The sequence below is a fragment of the Pundamilia nyererei genome, unplaced genomic scaffold (assembly GCF_000239375.1).
Source record: "Pundamilia nyererei isolate P.nyererei 1_Seehausen unplaced genomic scaffold, PunNye1.0 scaffold00162, whole genome shotgun sequence".
NCBI lineage: Eukaryota > Metazoa > Chordata > Actinopteri > Cichliformes > Cichlidae > Pundamilia > Pundamilia nyererei.
In genome coordinates this window covers 1318630-1339760 of record NW_005187563.1, presented here as the reverse complement: position 1 = coordinate 1339760, position 21131 = coordinate 1318630, and the positions used below count along the sequence as shown (strand labels likewise).

General features: G+C 40.7%; 1 protein-coding gene across 1 annotated transcript in view; it reads right to left on the bottom strand.

Annotated features, from left to right (window-relative positions):
* Nucleotides 1–3806, bottom strand: part of usp6nl (USP6 N-terminal like) — a 94686-nt gene extending 90880 nt beyond the window's left edge. Inside the window, exon 1 of the mRNA XM_005745682.1 lies at nt 3526–3806. The gene's annotated coding sequence lies outside the window, so the exon portion shown is untranslated. The remainder of the gene's footprint in view (nt 1–3525) is intronic.
* Nucleotides 3807–21131: the final 17325 nt, after the last annotated feature.

The following is a 21131-nucleotide window of genomic DNA, read 5'->3' as shown; positions in this document are numbered from 1 at the left end:
AGACATATAACAAAATGTTTAAATAAGCAGAATGGTATGAAGCTCAATAAAACTCAATATTACCAAACTGATACCTTAAAAAGGTGAAAACTAATAGGAAATAAAAGCATCAAAATACCAACCAGATTACGGCCCAAAGCGGATGATGTATGGCATCAGTTTGGGTCAAATCATTTTATGTTCTAGTTTTTTTCTGGCAGCTTCTGACCTCACACCCTCGTGGCAGAGCAAGTTAGACTCTTTCTGAGACTCCTCTCGCTTCTGTGTGGTTCACCAATATAAGCGCAGTGCGCTCTGAGAGCTGTGGGAGTTTATTTGATCCTACCGCTCAGCTGTGTACAGACTACTGTTTAAAGAGGACTCTGTAACAGGTGTCCAGGTTTGGGGAACGCTGCAACGAGTCAATCCGGTTGTTAAGCATGATGTAATTTGCTTTTTCCTAGTCCGAACGCTCCCTCGGTTCCAAAAAGCAAACAAACGCTGAGACACCATCAATCAGCTCCAATAAAATGATCAGTGTGACTGTTCTCCCAGCATATCATCCACGAAACAGACGATTCACAAGGTTCTGTGGGATGAACCCCGAGATGAAGATGCTAAGGTTTTCACAGGAAGTAATGAGGATGAACAGCTCAGGTCAAGCGGTTTGGAGACAAATTTAGAGAGGCAAGGCTGAGATGGTTTGGACATGTGCAGAGGAGGGGTAGTGGATATATCTGACAACGGATGCTAAAGAAGAAGACTTCAGAGAGGGGTGGATGTAGTGAAGGATGCTAGGGATAGTAGGGATTAGGTAAGATGGATGCAGATGATCAGCTGTGGTGAGCACTAATGGGAACATGCAAAGAAGAAGAAAAAGTGATGCTGGGCTAGTTGGCTTGTTGCGATTTGCTGCCTGGCTAATAGACTAGTACAAGAAAGATATAAATTATTCTCAGTAAAGTTTATGTTAAGGGTCCCAGATGGACAAAGATAAATTCATCATACGGCAGGAAGAAAACACTGAAAACAGACCCAACTTCAGCCAAAAGGAGGTCTGATATAATCCATCCACAGCACAGGGTTAGTCCTTAATATGTTGCAGCGTGACTTGGATTACTCACTATGAAATAGTCCTCATCAGAGGCCTCATGTCCTCACTGAAATCTTAGGTCTCACTGAGATTGACTCTCTATAATCAAGCACCATGATAGCAACAGACAAAAACACTGTGCAGTCATCCAATGGCAAAAAAAGCAAGACCAGAGTTTCCTTCTCTTTGGTCTAACTCTTAGATGGAAATGGTGATCTATATGCTGTATATCTATATGATGATCTATTAGAACAGCTGCTGAAGAAACCATGGCAATGGGAAAGGTGTGCCCATCCACAAAAAGTAAGTAAACCAAGCTTGATTTTTGTGCCCATGCAGACTGAAACACATAGCTGGACTTCTCGTACTAAAAGCCAATTTAGAGGGTCATTAAACATCTCCTAAACATGTAAGTGCTAACAGAATGAAAAAGTGTTGTTAGGTGAGGTGCAGCAAACAGACCACATCAAGACAAATTAAAAGTTTGTGAAACTCTACAGTGTGCTTACTGTTACTTTATAAGCATTATGGTAGGAGCCTAGAAGAAGTAGAAAGTGTGAGTTGCCATGTCCACGAATGCTGCTTCTAGTTTTCTGACATCTATCTCTGATTGACAGACCTGGGAAAGAACCGATCCCAGAAAAGCAACTCAGAAGCAGCAGCAGGGCAGTGGCGACAATGGCTCAAAATAAAAGCTGATAAAGCGCATAGTCTGACCCTGACACATCCTGACATGCTGCTCATCTCAAAGGCAGCCAGACGCTGAGCACTGGAAATGCAGCTCTGCAGGGGACAAACAAGCTTAATCACAGGTTTAAGGTGAAGATGACAACTGTGATAACGAGGAAGAAATCTTTAGTTGATTTATGCCTCGGTTTCTTTTTTCAGTCTTGGGGCTTTGTGTCAAGCGATGCAGCTGGACAACAGCTCCAAGGTTTTCGATGTAAACACCGTGCACGGCACAGCCTCACTTGTGCACACCACTACAAATGCCTTGTGTTTTGAAATTGTAAAGCTCCCAACCGAGTTAAGCCGCATTATCCTGAAGCGGGACAGGAGGGATAGAAAAGCACACCACTGTCAAGTGTGCAACATTCAGAGGTATCATTTCCTCCTATTGTTTTCAAAGTAAAACAGTTTTCTTTTCTTTGGGTAATGCAAAAGTTACGCTGCATGTAGTTTACGTACCTGTCAGTGAATGAAAAATACCTTGAGAAATTTCCTAATAAACTTTTTTTAAGATAAGACACCAGAATCAGAAGATACAGAAGTACAACTGTATTGCGATGTTACACATGATTTCCACAGTGCTTATTTGGTTGGTTTTCAGTATAAATAATGCTTTCAATAACAAAGAGTGATCAGTGCATCCCTAGGTGTGAATATACGCTCTTTTAACCGTTGTACTGGCAAGTCTCTCGCTTTTAATTTGAAAACACATTCGCTTTACTTCCGATTTTTTGCGTATTTCTAGCTGAACTGACGAACCTCACTTCAACATAACTGGCCCCTTCTATCCTTTCCTCTCCCATGAAAACCATGATATCACACACAGTGGAAAGCACATTCAGTGAACGATTTTACAGCTTTGACGGTGAGCGCAGGGGAGGGTGGGGTCATCAAAATGAATGACAGACCGTCACGGCCAATTAGAAGCCTGAGAGCACGCGTGGACAGCCAATTAGAAGCAGTGAATGGTGCTTAGTCTATATTGATTCCGTTGCGGGAGGTAATGTAGCAACAATCAGCTGAACTCCAACCGGAACTAAAGCGATTTTAACATACGAATAAAAAACAATGTGCTGAAAACCCCACGAAAATACTGAAATTATAAATAATTACTGTACAGCTCAAAGCATGGCGGTTAAAAGGAATTTGGGGGATTCATATCCAAAACTAATGGTGATTTTTAAGCTTTTTTTCCACGCTTTTTTTTTTTACGTGTGAGCTCGTGTGAAGCAGGAAAGATCTTCAAAACGATAACAGTTGTTCTATGACTATATATAGTAAATGTAAATAAATCATAATCAACGACAGCTACTTTTACTCGCATAACCACCCCTTTCAGCGGTAGCTTTATTTTGTAGGATGAGACCGGAAGTTGCCTTCTGCTACTCTGCTAGCTCAACACCGGAGGGGTTTGGCTAGGTAGGCCTCAGTGAATACAAATAAGTACAAAGTTTACCACAATAAAACACAATGAACCATTCCCTCTGAACGCAGAACGACTCGAATTATCCCACACAGGCGCCGGGAGAAGTCCAGAAAAGCCCCGGCGCTATGCTCCACTTCACTCCCAAACGCCACCGTTTGCGGGCTGCCGTCATTCAGCCCCGCGGTATCGCTACTGTGTCCACTGACAGATGCCTTTCAGGAGCTGTTCGACAACTTCCCAACCGCTGCAAAATTAATTCCCGCCGCACCGGCGCAAAACTAACTCCTCAAAGGCTCACCTTGCTCTCAGCGCGACAGCTCCTCCTCGGTCACAAACCTCAGGGCAAAGTGGAGCAGAAAGCGTCCATGGTCCCGTACCAGGAAGTCCAGGGCACTTCTCAAACTCCGTGTGTGGGAAGCCGTGCAGGATCCCAGCCAGGTAGCAGCAATGCGCCGCCCGCCGGGCTGATCTGATCTCACCGGCTGGATGCTGCAGCTGCAGCTGGGGCCGAGCCCAGTCTGCAGGACTGCCCTCACACAACATGAGCCACAGGGCTCAGGGTCGTTCCTGCTTCCTACGGTGTCCAGGAAAATCCCAGGGAAACTGTGGGCTCTGATCAGAGTCCCAATCAGAATGTCATACATGTTTTAATCACAATAATCGATCAAATAATCAATCACAGGGCCGCTTGCAACTTCCATATCAGTTTTTTTACTTTGTTTATTTTAATGTTTGTTACTGACTAGGTAAAAAAAAAAATCAGCCACGTGTTTCCTATATGGTAGTCCACATCCCACCAAAGACAGTTCAAAATTTGCATCAAGAGATAGAAAAAGATCCAATTAAAAGCAATAACAATATGAATAATAAAGAAATACTGCAGGCTTTTTGACAGTGTTTTTATTTTTTATTTAATTTTATTGATAAAAAAGAAAGAATGAAAAAAAAAGAAAAGTTAATCTGAGATATGTTTAAAAAATTAATTAATTAAAAAATGTATACAGAAAAAAGGAAAAGCAAAATTCATTTGTACTGCTTACAAATGGTTGCTATACGCAGTAAAACACACTCAGAGATTTGTTCTGTGTACCAGGAGTGCCGTGGGAGTGATGTATACATGTGTAGTTAGCAGGTATCTATTGTATGTTGGTATTGTGAAGCGTGACGTGAGAACAACAGTTTTGTATTGAATGAACTATTTTGCAAGGTGGCGAAGCAAAGGTTTATTTAAATAAAAGGCACAATCCCACTTAATCCTTGGCTATTTTAGCAACTAAATTGGCCACTTCCAGTCATTTGTGACTACTTTCTGTTCTTTAATGACCCTGTTTATGTTTATTCCTAGACTGTTTTCTGTATCTGCCATAGATATTCCAGAAAGTGTTCTAACGTGAATAAATATGGCTTTCTGCATTCAAAAACAAACCTCATCTCCCTCACCTTAGCTGTGACAAAAGTACTGAACCACATTTATATCATCTTGAAGGCTTTCTACAAGATTTTGGAGCTTGCCCTTTTATCCAGAAGAGCATTTGTAAAGTCAGACACTGGTGTTGGATGCTTACAGTCGCCGTACTTGTTCATCCCAAAGGTGTTTGATGGGGTTGAGGTCGGGGCTCTGTGTGGGCCAGTCAAATTCATCAAGCCATTCTTTTATGGGCTTCACTATGTGTGCTGATCCGCAGTCATGCTGGAACATGGAAATGTAAGCTGAAGAAGCTGAAGCGTGAACATCTCTCTAAACATTTAAGCTGAGGTCAAAGCTCAGGACAAGATCAATAATAAGGTGTGTCAAAATACTTTTGTCTGTATAGTCGTATCTGTCCCAAGTATTGAAGAAAGTACTCATTGTGCAGAACAACACAACTACAGTGGCCTCAAGGTGCTTTATGCTGTAAGGTAAAGACCCCACAATAGTGGACAAACCCCTTGTGAGCAAGCATTTGGTGACAGTGGGAAGTAAAAAAAATCCCTTTTAACAGGAAGATCCTCAAGTAGAACCACGGTCAGGGAGGGACAGCCATCTGTATAACCTTCTAATGATGGAGCTGGAGATTAGTTTAATCACTGATGCTGCGCTGGGTATCGTTATCTGATACAGCATCACATATTCTTGGATTTCAGTTTTAAAATCCACCAAAACGGAAGTAACTGAAGCTCTAAAACAAATGGTAAGGAGTGCAAAATGCAGTATTTGCATGTAAAATATAGACAATAATGTACATGTGTAAGAAAAAGTAGATTAAGACTCCTCTCTGTTACATCCACCACTGGTCCGATCAAATTCTAATCCATTTTTGCATTTTAGTTTAGTTTAGTGGTATTTGTTTTAGGGCTCCAGGGAGGGTGGATTATATTTTGAAGGGGATGGTGTCACCCCATAAGTCTTGGCAGAGGTTTCATACAGTACGTTGATATTAATCAGTGATAGTATGTTAATCACAGGCGTGCATTGTCACGCTGAGATTAAATTTAAATGTGGTGCTTTTACATTCAAGTTAGTCCAAGTAAAAGATGTTTAATATTCACGTGGTTCCATTTATAACTGCATGTGGAGGAAACAAAAACATCTGGTCTAGTCTGTCTTTGAAGTGGGCCGGACCAGTGAAACTCCCCTTTCTGTCTGTGTGAAGAAGTTTAACTGCACACTTACTCCCTGAGATATCGCAATATGAGAAAAAGAAGAGGAATTTCAACTGTACAGTCTCAGTTTTCTTGAGATGATACAGATTTACTGTAGTCTATGAAAGAAATCCATAGAAAATTCCAAAGCCTTCCAGTTGGCCGGTTTGGAGTCTTTGCGGGGCCTATTCTAGCCCCCGGGCCTTATCTTGAAACCCCTGTCCTAGAGGATTTTGGATGAACTTCTTCCATCTCACACTTTAATCTGCTGCTGCCGCTTCCACCGGATTCATTTGTATTCCCGTCTCGGCTTCATCGACAAACAGGACTTGTTCTGATGAAGAGGGTGTTGAGTGTCCACACGCTTCACGCGGTGTGGAAACATTTCCCTCGCTTCACTGAGGAATCCATTACCGCCGCTGTTTACACAACAACAACAACGCAGGCATTTGCTGATAAAATAACAGATTACATAATGATAAGGCATCAGCAGTTGCCCTCTTTAGATACATTTGCTCTCCAGTGGCATAAACCTCGCACGTTCTAGACTAGTTTGGCTCCAGTTTTGCTTTGCAGGTGAATTAATAATCACACCAGTTATTTGTAAGATTTCTGATCCAAATCATGTAAAAGATCATAACTTTTTATATATATATATATTTTCTAAGCTAACCAAACTGGACTTTATGGAAAAGAGAATATAGGATAATAAAAGTCCCTTAATGTACCTCCAGCCTCCAATAATTGGGGGCACAGGAAGGAAAAAGGAGTAAAATTGTGTTTTTGATGCTATTAAAAGCGTAGCCTGCAGATGGACTTGGATGCAAAGGATATTTTTTATATCTCCTTGTTTTTGTCTGAAAAATTATATTTCATCGATGTTGGACATGAAAAAAAAGAGGAGAGACGAAGAAAAGAAAAGGAGTTGGGGGGGGGGGGGCTGTCATGATGTTTAAAAGAGCTGCTCCTGGCCTATTTGTATGAAAAAGAAACTTGCTGCTGATAATGTGCAACCTACTGTGGTGAAGACAAAAAGAGATGAGGGATGATCATAACGGTCCTTTTAGTGTCAGGTTCTCATCAAAATGCTTTTGAAAGTATTACATTTGCCTTTTTTTCTGAATGTGCACAGTTAATGTAACTGAGATAGGACAGAAAATGACTGAACGAAAAGATGTGGAGTGATTGTGAGATTAAAAAACTCAGCATGTGCCTCCTACAGCAGGTGGATATGTCACTTTGATGCACTAGAAAGGAAAGGGCCATCGGAGGGTTGCTCATTGGAGATTTCTGTTCACAAAGTTCAGTACAAGTGGCTTTACACCGGGAGGGGACAGGAAAGGAAAGGAAAGGAAATGAAAGGAAAGGAAAGGGGAACTGGTGCTTTCAGTACCAGAATTGTCTTTAAAACATCTTTAAGAGTTTTAAATCCGTGCACATCCTGCAGATTTCCTCTCTGAGACAAAGCTACGGAGCGGCGTTCTGAGCCCGCTCAGCAGCGTCCAGCTTAGTTCAGCCAGGATCTGTCTGCTGTTTTGTGTTTCACTGGCGTTACAGCAGGCGCCGAGGCCCTGGAGGAGCCTTAAACACACACCCAGAGTGTATAATGAGGCCTGGGTACAGGGGCTGCACTATTTGCTTTCGAGAGCATACTGTTTATAGAGAGGAGCTGCTTAACCCCCACTAGCAGACCATATTATTGACTGCAGAGCGCTGACTGGTGACCGGGACTACACCTGATGCCTTCAAATGTAACGCGCCGCCATCATTTGGTAAACAGAACAGGACAGGGTCAACCGTGTCATCAAAATTCCCACAGAGGAACCAAGAAGTCAACATTCGTAGCCAGCCTCTCTTCTTTAACCTGTTCCAGGTCAGGTTGTTGTTAAATGGACCATTAAAGGTTAGCATAGGCAGTTTTCACTAACATAAACAGATGTGGCATATTGTCTGAATATAAGGAAATCGTTAGTTAATCAGACAGCTGACTGAGTCAGGAAAAGAACTCAACCAGACCAGGTGGCACCTCGAGAGAGCTATGCATAAATAAATTCCTACAAACGTCAATTAACTGAATCAACATTGTAAAGAAGAGGAGGCCAAAACTTCTGAACAGCAACGTGAGACACTGAGATTTCCTCAAGCTCCTTCTGTACGTTCCTTTTAAATCGATTGTATGTAAATTCTGCTTTATACTTTCTCCAGTTCTGAGAGGATTAAACTGAATATTAATCACTTCTTTAGTCAAAACAAAGAAAATTGTTTCCCTGCACTGTTGTGCTAAACTTTTTATGTAGAAAAACAAGATATTGGACCTATGTACATGCAAAGGTGCTTTAGAAGATACTGTCTTTCTAAACTCTTTGCAGTCCCTTCTGTTAGCCGTTGGTGAACCACAATCGCATTCCAGACGTGTCTCAATGATTATCAAAGGAAACAAGACTCTTCTGACCACATTTTGTAGCTCCATTGAGGCCAAGGGTCTGAATACTTTTATAAATGAGTGCTATCAGACAGCAAAGTTCAGTAAAGTGATGTGAAGGATCTTTCAGAGATTAGCTGTTAGGCCTTCACAGCAACCCAGAAGTCCTTAAGAGGTGCACAAATAAAGAGAACAAACATCTCTAATTTAATGCTTAGGTGTTCTTAGGATGTGTATTGACTTTTCTCAACAATGTCAGATTCAATCCCAGTTACCCATTGATTTATTCATTTGTTGCATGTTGTGCTCATTTATTGGAAATGTCCTTCATTTGTCAAGGATGCACTTTCCGGTGAATCAGAGCCGAAATCTGTGGAGAGCAAACCAGAAAAACACACAAACAAGCAGCCGATTTTAAATGGATGTGTGGTCCGATCAATCGATACGCCTCGGTCTGTTCCGGGCTCAGTGACAGGAAACAGCGTCACAGCCAGGTTTGATGGTCCTGCAGACCTGTGCCGCCTGCCTATTTGCTATCCTTACGTGTCACATGACCATGTTAAAGGGGCAACGCGGGGGACTTGATTCGGGCTTGGCCCTGCCGCGAGTGTTGATTTCACGGCCTATTAAGCCGCTGATTGTGTCACGGCTGTCTGCAGCGAATTCTACATCAGTTCCACCTTCGAGTGCCCAACGCAAACACAACAAAACACTTCTTCATCAGGAGTCCACTTAAAGTAAGCTGAGGGATCAAACGTGCTGGAAACAGGTTGGCATGTTACATGTGCTCAAAGCATAAAAGCTATGAAAACATGCCCAAAGAGTTGCTGAGGATATTTCGTTTAATCGAGCCTCCTCTCCAAGTGTTCCAGCGCCTCAGGAACGTTTACATGCACAAAATGTTATCCTTTATGGGCCTGGGGTGAAGGATGGTGGCCCACATGTGAGTTTCATTCCCATTCATCCCTTTCTTCCATTGTGTGTCACTTCATGCCATGTGTGTATTAACGTTGTGTAACATAAGAGGATTTGTACAGTAAGTCTGTATTTCTTGGCAGCCGTGGAAGTCCATCCTATACAAAACATGGGGGAAAATGGGTGAAGCGGGTGGAATAGCAGCCCATACAGGCGTGCTGGAGATCACCTGGGCGTACGTACCTGCCGGGGAAGGACATGCCCAACCTCCCCTATCTATCTTTTAAATGAGTTTTTTGAATTCACTTGCTCAGTTGTCTGAGTCGAAAGATTACGCATCTTGCGACTGCATTGTGCAGGATATTGTGCTTCCACCTGGAATGAAATGTGTTCTACAAATAGTTTTTTTTATGTTTGCTCACTGATAGGAACTCTAAAGTAATAAAGTAGCAGGCCAGCAGCTGGTAAGAAAACAGCACCTCTTGTTGTTGTCTTTTGTTTTCATATAATTCTCTTTCAGCCTCTTCATTGTTGCTCTGCATTGCTTCGCTGTGTGGTGGATGAGGGAGAGAGCACGTGAGGTTCCTTTAGTTTAAGTAGTTTTAAGAACTACAGTGATCCATCACCATTAATTGCATACTTTATCACACGCATATTAGCACTCTGTTGGTGTCGCATTAGTCATTGTCAGCATTTATTACACACCATTTTACAACTATTAGACTATTAATTAAGAGTTTTCCACCAATAATCTCTCAATCACTGATTATTGACAGTGAGTAAGGAAGCTGTTGTGGATTAAAGATCTCTTCTAATCTGATGATAAAGTGTTACTAGTGTCCAAATAACTCTTCCGGCTTTAAACTGAGGTTTACTGACGACTAATTCATAGGATGCTGCCGTAAATTAACCCACACAGGTTAACCAGCTGAAGGTCTACTGAAATCCACAGGCTTTATTCCCATTTAGTGGAAGACCACTATAGACCTCGAGAGATCTTTATTAGAACAGAGATGTTCAAATTAATCTAATAAAAGAGGCAAAAATGCTTCTGAAATCATAGCAGTAAAAATCTCACCTTAGAATGAGCGAGGCAGGGTTACAAATGCAGACGCTCGGCTCATGGTGCCTGTGTCTGTACGGGGGAAGTGGGGAAAGGGTGCATCCTTGAAGCTGTCATTCATTTTATGGCATATATAAACTATATGGCATATTTGTGATTTATTTTGAACTTTATTTGTGCCATTGATGCTTTTTGGGGCATCTTTACTGGAATTATCTGGCTCATAATATGGCTTGACATGTACTTTGTCCTGTGTAAAATACATAAAGAAATAAAACACAATAATAATCATTTTAAAAACACAATCCAGTTTTGGTAAGTGACATTCTCTCTGACTCTTTTCCTTTAAATATGATCCAAAAAAACAAACAAACACAGTGAAAGCCAAAATACTAATTCTGAGACTTTAAAATGCATATTCCAGAACAGGTAAGGTAGTTGATGTCCATCTTTTACATACAGTCTATGAGTGGGCGACGTGGTCACCCATGGCTGCACATGATGTTCCTATAAGTACTCACATTAGGGTTGTTTTTATGTTAGCTTTGTCACTCTAGACAACAATGTAAACACAAAGTGACACTTTCTGTTCAGTTTCCTGTTAAAAGTGAGTTCTTTCTTCCCACTTTCACTAAGTGATCTTCACAGAGGATCAGTCAATCAGAAAATATAAAGCATCTTGAAATGACTGTTGCTGTGAACTACTGCTATATAAATAACATAACTAAAGGTTTGAACTGATAAGAGAGACCATTATGTTTCATGCCAGCTGGGTAACACCAGCCTTAATGAATAGTATTACAAGCAGAATCATTCAAAAGCTGGCTCCATGTTTCCAGCTATGGGACAGACACTCGTTTCATCAAACAGGGCTTATTCTGTGCATATGCTGCTGTCAGCTTAAAATAACAATAAATCTGAATTTTTAATCATTGTTCTCCACCTTTTCAGCTATGGTGTGTATTGACAGGTAGTGACTGAAGTGCACAGGAGTGTTACTGTTACTTCAAAGGCCTAAAGGGTGCTGTGGGAGATAAGTACCAATACACAAACACAGCCTTTGGCAGAGATCAAACACTGATTTGAGATCCGGGACACTCAAATATCAGTGAGGAATAAGTGGCCTAATGAAGGGCATGGTATATTGTGCTAATCTCATCAAAGAGCTTCCCATTTAAACCAAACACACACAGGCATTATCCTCTGATACTGAGGCGATGCTCTGCTGATACCACACAAAAGAGCGCATCGCGTGGTATCAGCAGAGCATCGCCTCTGTGACTGCTGGTTTTGTGGACTTCCTTTTATCACGGCTTTCCTTCCTTTTTCAAAACACAAGATGGCAGCATTGCATCAGCTGACTCTGCTGACGGGAGCCACATGCACAAACTCCTTTTAGTAGCTGCTTTTTACACGCATATTGCTCCGGTTCTTCCGTGTTCTGCCAACAAGCTTAAGCGTTGCATAAGCATAACAATTCGGTGAATATTTTGTCTAACAAAGGGGAATGACTCACTTCAGTTCTTCAAAGGAATGCATAAGAAATAGGAGGTGAATATGAAAAAAATAAAAATAAAAAGCTCTCCCAGGCCTTCCTTTGATCAAGACTATAATTTAATTACCTGCATACCAAAGAGAGCCTTTATTTGGAGTTTCAGTCTCAGTTGTGTCTTTTTTGTTTTCTTCACCGTGGCACGCCGGATTCAAAGTGAAGCTTGAAAAGTGGGGAAACGAACGGTTTTGTTCTTTAAAAGCGGAATAGATGTAAATCATAATGTAATCAGCTCAGTACAAAACTGATGTACTTACAGTAAATATACTCCGATAGAGGAGCTCTTTCTTCATGTTGTTTTTTTAACCTAAAGTTCTGCACAATAACTAAAGTCATTTGATCATATTATTATTATTTGCTGCTAATTTACAGAATTTGCAAGTATTTAGTAAAATGTGCATATTTTTCCTTCTTAAAATGCGGTCCCTCTCAAGAATAACACAGTAATTACCTTTTTAAATCGTGCTTTGTATTCTTAAAGTTGCCTCATTTTGGTGTTAGTGTTTGGCACTGATAAAGTTCCTGTACTGTTTGTATATTTATTCTTGCCATTTTGTATTACATTACAGCTTAAAAACGGTTGTTAATAAGCACACAGTCCAATTCAATTGATCTTCTTTGTGAAAGCTGATGAATATTTCATTTTTAAATGACACAAAGCAGGATTTTCACATCTTTCTCTTCTGTGTTTCCATAGTGGTCAGTGAATAGAAATAAACGGAGCTAAACATGTAAAATAATGTTGTTGTTTTTTTAACTCTTCTAGATTAATATATATATATATGTTTGAGGCCTTGTAAGCACAGTATCCATTACATGAACTGAAATATGATGTCACTGGGTGGGTTACTACCAGTACCAACTACTAAACTTAAATTGTCAATCCAGCCAGTGGGAGTTTGAGAGTATTTAGACCTTCATGAGTCCTCTCTCCTTATGTCTCCACCCTAGGAAGACAGGAGAGGAGGAAAGGAATCAAGGAGGTACAGAATGAAAAATATGACGCAGGATGCAGCCACCTCCTGAGCCCGGGTCTGCTGGAGGTCTTTTGCTGTTAAAAGAGTGTTCGTCCTCCTCATAGGTGATCCTCTGTTACTTCAAGAGTCTCTCTAACTTTGTGGGGTCGTACCTGTTTCTGTGAATGGTTTATACACCATATATAGCAACTTTATACCTGGTATCTATAGTGGGAAAATGTTGTAACCAGGAGAAAAACGCTCCTTTCCTTGAACTACATTACCTGTGACAAGTGTTGGAACTCTAAACATGTGCAGCAAATCTTCCTTGACCTTTGACCCCTTTATAAAGCAACCCCATTGGGAATAATCTGGCTTCCTGTCTGCTGTCTCTGGCGGAGCATCAGCCACTGCTGGCTGTTAATTTCAATTAGCTCAAATCAAACACTTCTCTTCCGCTCATCCTCTCTCTATGACCCGACCAATTTCCTGCTTTCTCTCCTCTGCTTCTCAGTGGCGACGGCGAGCACAGAGCATCCCATCTCGCTCCTCGCAGGAAGGAATTCTCTACGTTTCCACTGGGAATGTGACGGATTGAGAGCGTGTGCGCTTGTGTGTCAGCCCCCTTGGCATGTCTCGCTTCTTGTCAGAGACTGAATAATACACAAGCTGTGTGATTCAGTAGTAACAAATGGGCTGATTATCAGCTGCACAATGCTTTAATGTAGTACATTCCACTCGTATCATTCAAAATACGACCTGAATTTACTCGCAGTGGCTTGGTCACACTCCAAAACCATCACCGGTGTTCCAACATTGCATTTAGCGTGACTCCTCTATTTTCATTCGCAGTGTCTTTGTGTTTGGTGTATTGATCCAGTATCACTGCTGTCTACTCGCTATTAATAGTGTGGTATTGATTGTGGGATTTATTCATGTGTTATTCATTCAATGTGGCTGAGAGGCTTTGTGATGGGTGTGTTTTAGAGGACACCTTTGTGGTGTCTCTTAAGGTCACCTGGATACAACTGTAGAAAAATGATGGCTTTTAGTTAAATAACAGCGTCTGTTATCACTGGAACTATTCGTTTCCTTTCTCCACTGCACATTTGGCTTTGTAATATATTGTTCATTGGAGTGTTTGCAAATCTTTTATAAATAAAACTGTGTTGTTGCATCGCTAAAATGATGTTCAAAGTACTTTTTAAATTTGAGAAGAAAGGAAAGTGCTGAATTCTTGAAATCTTCCAGTGTTAAAAATACTCAAAAGGAAACAAAGTAGAAAAGTTGAAATTCGAACATCCACTCTGATCAAATCTCTGTTTGACTTGATTATTGTGTTTGACTGAACTCTTACCTTGAATCTGGGAGCATGTTGGGTGACAGCTGATGTGATGGTCACCTTTCACACAGGACGCACGCAAATCCTTTAAAATGTTCTGCATGTCTTTCTGAGCATTGTTCAAATTTTGATGGTTCGAAGGCTTAAACATTCCCATCTCGGCTTCGTTCATGTTTTAAAAAGGATTCTTTACAAATAGGATAAAACCCAACAACTAATTGAAAAAACAAAAGAAAAAAAACCTCAGAGCTGCAGATATTTTGTTGAATTCCAGGCCACACATTGAGAATAATGGCGGTGTAATATTATCTATCCATGGGTAGGATCCACAGGCTGAGGGTAGTTTATTGTATGCCTTGCCTGAACCTCACAATCAATATTTAATAACAGACTAGGTGGACTGCTGCAGTGATGAAAAGGATAAGACGCCATAATGTGCCAGAGAGCACATAATATACAGCTATGTGAATATTTGTGATATGTAGTTCTAAAAAAGAAGAAATCTGAGCTTTGTTTGTCGCAGCTTTGGTTTAAAGAGCCACTGATGTGAGGGGATCTGCAGTTTGTCTGAGTTATTAGACCCATTTTAAAAATACGCATTTACGCGTTTAAAAGGTGCGAGTGTTTTCCAGATCTTCCCATTTCTGAAGACTTCAGTTATTGTCATTCCTCTGAGGTAACCTTTGATGATCGCAGCAGAAGTACCACTTTTGTTGTTGTTGTTGCAATTCAAGCACATGTCAAAAACCCCTGATTGATATCTGTGAGTGAAAGGTGAAAACTTTGACCTTTGACTTCTCTTTCCTCTCTACTGGGGATGCAGTTGTGACGGTGAGACAGTACGGGAGTGGATTGGACAAAGAGTGGACATACAGTGGACAGGGCTCGCCCAGGACAGCGGACAGCACAGGAAGGAGGACTGCGTAGGCCGATCCCTGATGAGGGAACGTTCACAGTTAGCCTTTCCCCGATCAGAGCCAACCTTCTTACTCAAGGCCAATTCAGGGTTTATCTCAAAAGTTGGTAAAAATATCAAATGTCACAGTCCTCAGTGGGACTAAAGTTAGTAAAAGATGGCTTCTGAATGCAAATAATTTAGCAATATACAGTATAATTCAACATTTAGGGAAATGCACTCATCTGCTTTCTTGGCATGAACTAAATGAGGTGACATTAGTACAAAAGAGGCTATAACTAGCAGCTAAGTTAGCTTAAGGAATGGTAACAGCTGCGCCTATATGTGAAATAAAAGCCACTCATCAATGTTTATAAAACTCACTAACACACTTAATCTTTAATCTGTGCAAAAAGCAATGTGTAAAAGAACAAATGGCTATAAATAGGGAGCTATAAGCTAGCCAAGTGTAGGAACTTTATTTCAGTTGCTGTTTAATGTTTATTTGAATAAAGACAGTTAAATCCTGTCTACACTGGAGGAGATAACAAAATCCTCATTGACAATTCTGCTCACAAAAAACTCCAGTTGCAGTTTCTAACCTATAATCCAACCTATATTTAAAGCATTTTAACACAATTTCACCAAGCGCCTCAGCTAGCTTTCTAACGGCTAACTAAACAAAGACTAAAGTAATCATGTAAAATTTGAACCTAGCTAAAGGTGTTTTGTTGTGGTGCCAACTGTTTTACCCTACTTTGGCCATTTGCAACTGCAGGTATCGCCCAACATCTGGCCATTAGGTGGAACTCAAGTGTAAAGCAACTTTTGCGTTGGCGTCACTTTCATCTTTTATACTATCTATGACTCCAAATAGACGGAAACCCTGACCACACATAATCCTAAGTCTTCTACAGTGATGGCAATAATTTAAATCCATGTAACACCACACCAATCCAAATCTGCCATTGCAGCTAACTAGCTCACATTAATGTTGCCATTATTCCTTCAGTTGGGTAACCAGTCTGTCATCTACCACTGAGAAGTGTATAACAGGGTGATGGCCAAAGCTCACCTGGCACACAACATTCAATGACCTGAAGCAAACAAGCACTGCCTGTCAAGATGTGGAAGGACTTGTTGCCAGTTGAAAAAGGTGGTGCTAACCACTAGGAACTTGTAGTCTTACTTGTGCACATAAAACAGAGTAAAAGTATGTACTTAGTTTAAGAAAAACTTTTTATGGTTTCCACCTGACACTGGGAAAAGAAAACAACCTAAAGGTCACCAAGTCCCTGCAACTCCAAGGATCTAGAGATATATATTTCTCAAAGACCTAAAGGAGGGCAGGCCTAACCTTTCACCAAGAAAGCGCACGAGTGTATTTTCCCCCAAAATGTCAAACCATTCTTTTAAGCTAAGGGATTTCTAGACCCAACTAACAAGCTTTTAGTTGTTCCTGGTCAAATTTGGATTTGCAGGATCCCGCGTTGCCATTTTTTGGGTTGGGGAACACTTGTTGACTGTCGCGCGACGACTTGGGCTACACAGTAATATACATACAAACACCTCGATGTATATTTACTATGTTTCGTGAGAACAGCATAGTGAGTTGTCATTGCGGATGAAGTCAACTTTACTATGTGATAAAAACAAAACAATAACCAAAATAAATAAATGAATTAAAATAAATAAATAAACACGAACATGAGAGGGGAAAGGTAGAATGATAGGGAGAAAGAGAGACTATGACGAAGAAGAGAAAGAGAGAGAAAACGAGCGAATGGCAGGGAGAGAGGTTGTGAAACAGTACAACATCAGACAGCCACTGGAACATAACAACACAGAGAGAGACAAGTATTAGGAAAAATGGTTTAATATAGGAGACAGAAGCAAAAAACTGCATCACACAAGAACATACGTTTACAAAAATAATTCTGACTGCTTCAGCTACACAGTTAGTTCACAGAGAAGGACAGAGAAACCGGAAAAATCTAAACAGCTAAAAGCAAAAATCTTCTAATTAGTTGATCTCTTTATTAAACTAATACATTAATCCACTGAAGGTGACTAAATATTTCTATTCCTTCTTTTTCTATAATTGTCTTATCGTGTAGACGGCACAATACAGAAGTCAAATGAAACTTACCGCTGTTGTATAGACAAACTTGCTAAGAACTATTTATAAAGCAAAAAATGAAAGATCTGACACTCACCTACGCTCTGTTTTTCGGACAAAAAGGGAAAAAAAAGTAAGAAAGAAAGGTAGAAAGAAAGAACAACACTCGAGTGAGGAAAAAGAAGTGAAAGAAATAAAGCCAAAGATCTCCTAGAAAATCTTATATCAAAAGCCAACTTTCTCGATGCCAGCTAGAAATCATACTCGGGGACCAGTCAGGGTCAGGCCACACCACCAGGCCAGACAGCGTTTTTTTGTTTTTTTTTCTAAGATTTTTTTTGTTGTATCCTTTAATCTCCAGTATAAAAAATTCCACTGGTACAAAATGCATAAGTACAATCAGTTGTAGAAATAGGAAAGCCTGCATTTTTTGTACTTTTTAAATCCCATCCAGTGACAGATTTTCGAAGAGTTGTCAAACAAACATACATCACGCTTACAGAATCCACTGAAATGCATTGACTTTGGCTTCTCTCGTGACAATAACTTTGAAAACTACTTGAAAACCTTTTTGAGAATTAAAAAGAAACAAATCAACAACAGCAAACAGCAACAACAACCCCCCCAAAAAAGAAAAGAAAATCAGATTATCTCTACAGACAACAAGCTCTTTTTTTACGCCACAGGAAGAGAGAACACACAAAACATTTTTCCTCAAAAAACTTGACATAAGCCATAATGCAAAAAAACGACAAGTTCAATTTTTTTTTTCCTTTCAGATTTCATTGTTTGATAAATAGCACTTAAGATAATTAAGAAAGAAGGAGAACAGAGAAGTGAACAGTGACAAGATAGAAAGATTACAACGAGCATCGGCGATGACAGCCCCTGAGGCGAGCCGCTCGACAGAAACTCCGTTTCTACGGCCCTGTTGTGCTTCGACATGGACAATAAGACGAGATGCTTCACACTGAGACTGTGCGACGTGGGGCTTCTGTGCAAGTCGGTGAGATTTGGCAATTTGTCTTTGCTTTTTTGGGACGCTCAGAATGTGGAAACGACAGCGCTGGAACGAGCTGAAAAAAGGCGCGACTACACGAAACCTGGTCCATCGACGCTGATCTGGGGACTGTCCGGCTTTCGTACAGGTAGCTATGGCTGTTTGTGGCACGCCTCGTGTGTGTGTGTGTGTGTGTGTACTGCATTTAGGAAAAAAAGAAGTCTGCTCGCCTCCCTTCGTAAAATCGCATAAAGTTTGGCATCGCGTTTGGTCTCGGAGAGCGGATAATGAAAGCTGTATTGCCTTCATCTCGGCTCTGGCTGTTGTTTCCGCCTGCGCGCGGGACCCTTGGACGTGACCCTTTCCTTTCCAACCAACAAGCGCTTTATTTCCCCCGTCGCTATTCCAATAAGACGTCTCTCCACTAGCCCTGTTTCTAATAACCCCGGTTAGCCTGGGAGACAACAACCAGACGGAGAGGGGCATCCTTCAAACAGATGCCTCCATCTCTCTCGTTCTCTCTGAATCGCCTTCAACTGCTGCGAGGAGCCATTTCAGCCTTCCCGCTGTGGCCAATCGGACGAAATGGCAGAAGAGTGAAAACCCAGACGAGTGAGAGGTTAACGGCACACGAAAGTGAACCTAGACTTGGCACACATCACTGACTGACAACATCTCCTGTAATACTGGTACAACGCTCCCTGGTTAAGGCGACTGGTGAGCTTCTGTAGAAAATAATGCTGCCATCTTTAGTTTTTTTTTTGTGTTTTTTAAATTTTTTGTAGTTTTTTTTTTTGCAGACCGTAAACTAGGCTTTCAGGGAGGGGGGACGGGGGGCAGTTGAATCGACTGACAACACTGTGCCATGTAAACGGCTCGACTATGATGAATGTCAATAACACACTTTGGCATCTAATAATGATTTTGGCCCGTTTACACCACAAGACTCGCACATGGAGAAGTCTCATGACCGCTTATATAAAAAAGAAGAGGAGGAAACGTCAGAAGGATCAAGTTCGGCGACGGGGAAATCAAATGGGCTCAAAACTTGCTCCGGACCCGTCCCGCCTCACTCCTCTGACCAGCCGACACCGGCGTGTGCTTTTTCCTCAAAAGATCGAAGCTCGTTTGTGAACGAGCGAGTCTTGCCCTGTGCTTACATCATGAAAGCGAGCACGCTCGTCTGAGGTGATACACAAAAAGTAATGATCCTCGCCGTCTGAGACAAACGGCGCAAACTCTGAGATGTTCTGAACTCAACAAAAGGGATAAGAGGGTTCTTGAGAAATAAGGCTTTGTGTATGACTCTCACCTCCATTTTTATTTATTTATGTATCATTTTTGGGGGGAGCTGAGGAGCGGGACGGAGCGCGGGAAAACAATCAAAACAATCCACGCTGAAGCCTGACGTCTGTGTTTGTGTGCGAGATACTGATAGAGAGAGAGAACAGGAGTGCAAAGATTTGTGGTAAGGCTTTGATGAGTAAAACTGCTGTACAATGGCTAAAAATATCAGTGCGTGACTCGTGTGTGTGTTTTTAAAGTGTGTGTGTGTGTGTGTGTTTGTGCACGCTGGCGGGCGGTAGCGGTTGCTGTAGAGGCTTTCACACTCAGGGGCTCTCATGCACAATAACAAAGTAAACTGTGAGGTCTGCACGAGAGTGTGTGTGCGCATGTCCGTGTGTGTATGAATGTTTGTGTGTGTATAGATATATATATGACACATGGGCACCTTTTTTTCTTTTTTTCTTTTTTTGTTTGTTACATCTTTACAAAGAAAAAAGCAAACATGACATTTTCAGGCAACAAGACCACAGAATAGCAAGTTAACAAACTTTTTTTTTAAATCTATATTTTTAAATATGAGGGATCCATACAAAACACTTATAATAAAATACCCATGTTATCAAATAATTTCACAAGAAATACACTGACGCGCTAGGCAGGAAGTACCTTTCAGAATTTGGCACTGAACTCCACTGATTTTGTCTTTTTTTCCTTTATAAGACATTTTGCTGAACAACAAAAACACATCTAAATATTGTTTCCCACGAGAGAAATAAAATAATAATGACATTGATGCTTCACAAGCTGACATTTTATATATATATATATATATATAGATATATTTATATTTATATATATTTTTAGGAATTTCATATAGGTAATTAACCAACAGGAAATTTAGCAAATAGGGACTCCTTAAAAAAAAGAAGAAGAAAATTATAATAAAAAACAAAGTAACTGTTATAGTAATATGAAAGGCTTTGTCTATTGTTCAAGTAAACTGATTTTTTTTTAGTCTTCTCTTGAAAAACATGAGACATTTAAGACCGTTAGACTTGTGATGAAACCACAACTAAACTCACGAGAAGCACCGACGTTAACGCGGGTTACAGGTATCGTAGTATTTTTTTTCCTCTATACATTTAAACAGTAGAAAATATAGGTCATTTCATCATGTGCATTTAAACCACGGATTGTCTATCTGTGAGTCAGTTCAGCAAAAGGTGACACAAGTAGGTAGCATTTCTCCCCCCCAAACAGGGCAAATGTCGTTTTTTTATTTTTACCTTTAAACTACTCTAGAAAAAAGTGGTTCTATATATAGACTTTGAATGAGAAACAGAGCCACTTAAAATGGCCTTATCAAAAAACTTTACACTGCCTGAAAAATGTAAAAACCATTAGAGAGCTCTGAGAGAGTCTAATATTGATCAGACAGTTTTTATTCAAAACTGTTTGGAAGTAGTCTTATTTCTCAGAGAAACTGACGCCGACTGCTTCTGGCCCGCGCTCTTGTGGCTTTTTTTGTGTGTGTTTTTTGTGTGTTTTTTTTTTTCTCCTCTCCATCGGCACCAGAAGCAAGAAGACGCGCCAATTCCTGTTGTGAACTTTCAAGTTTACTTTAAATGAAGAAGGAAGGAAAAGGAACTGACATAATAATAACAACAATAAAGAAGAAAAGAAGAAGAAACAAAAGAAAAAGACACTGTATGGAAATCACTTTGCCACAGG